General features: G+C 51.7%; 1 non-coding gene across 1 annotated transcript; it reads right to left on the bottom strand.

The window, feature by feature from the left end:
* Nucleotides 1–1,017: 1,017 nt before the first annotated feature.
* Nucleotides 1,018–1,142, bottom strand: LOC114234969 (small nucleolar RNA SNORA77). The gene has a single exon (XR_003621148.2). It is a non-coding gene; the product is annotated as a small nucleolar RNA SNORA77 (small nucleolar RNA).
* Nucleotides 1,143–1,374: the final 232 nt, after the last annotated feature.

Here is a 1,374-nt window from a genome sequence, read left to right on the forward strand (position 1 = left end):
GAAGAACTGTTCCCTAGAACCCAGGTGCGCCCTTGGGTACAGGGCAGGGGAAGGAGTGCACAAAGGAGAGGCAGGGATCAGTATGTGGGATCCTGGACTCGGTCCCTCCTGGAGCTTAGACGCAGATAGCCGGTGCGGAGACCCAGTCTGGGCGTTGGGGCTCAGCAGTTCCAGTCCCAAGCCCCGGTGCGGCTTTCGGTGCAGAGTTGCAGGGACAGATTGGCAAAGGCGGCAAGGGGACACCATTTTGCTAGGAACTGAGTTCTGCCACAGTTGTGGGTGAGTGTTTGCTCTCAGGTGCCCAGTACCTTGGGGAAAACTTCCTCCATTCCAAGACCTGACATTCTAACGTATGAACCTTCTGAAATCATTTGTGAGTGTGTCTCCGGGTTGCAATTTCCTATAGAGCTTTCCACCTGCACGATGGGGAGTGCAAAATGGTGAACAACAGCACTGACGCCTCTGCAAGCCGATTTCATGGCCGGACCACTTCCTCAGAACGCCCACCCCTGGCGGCCAGGTGTGCCTTCCATAGTCAAAGCCAACAGTCCTCCCACACGCTGACATCTTCGGTGGTTACAAACCATGGCTGGGGGAGTGGACCATCCGAATCAGGGTCTGCACTCAGAAGGTGTTGTTGTTACTATTTTTTTAAATCCTCACCCTGAGGATATTTTTCCACTGATTTTTAGAGAGAGTGGAAGAGAGAGGGAAAGACAGAGCAAAACATCACTGAGAGAGAAACAAGTCAATTAGTTGCTTCCTGCACGGGCCCGGACCAGAGCCAGGGATCAGGGAGGAGCCTGCAACCCACATAGGTGCCCTCGACTGGAATCGAACCCCGGACCCTTCAGTCCACAGGGCGATGCTCTATCCACTGAACCAAACCAGCTAAGGCTGAAGTGCTAGTTCAAGCTTTACTTAAAGGTTCCTCTCCAAATAGGGAGGGGCTCACATTAACTAGTTCCCCAAGCAAGCTTTACTTCCTGCCAACAGGGGGCCAAGGTTTTTTGTTTTTCCCATGTCCCCAGGCAGCTGCATCACCCTAGACAGGGCAAGGTGGTCGCAGTCCCTGGAATGTTTCTGTGGCAGACAGAAAAAGCACCCGCCTGGGACTGCAGCCGGGTGCAGAGTGAGTCTGCAACAAGGTTTGTTTTTGTTTTCTTTTTAAGAGACCTTTTATTTGGCACTTAGGGCCACATCTCTCAAACAAGTAGGCACTAACCACTGTTGAATGAATGGAATTAATTCTTGGTGGCAAATTCACCATCCAATCTCTGCTATTAAAAGGCTCTAATCCCAGCATGCTGGAAATCTGGACCCACTTAGTACAGCAGCATTCTGCTTGGATTGGGAAATTGCAAGGGCAAGCAT

This window comes from Eptesicus fuscus, chromosome 13, assembly GCF_027574615.1.
Source record: "Eptesicus fuscus isolate TK198812 chromosome 13, DD_ASM_mEF_20220401, whole genome shotgun sequence".
Taxonomy (NCBI): Eukaryota; Metazoa; Chordata; class Mammalia; order Chiroptera; family Vespertilionidae; genus Eptesicus; species Eptesicus fuscus.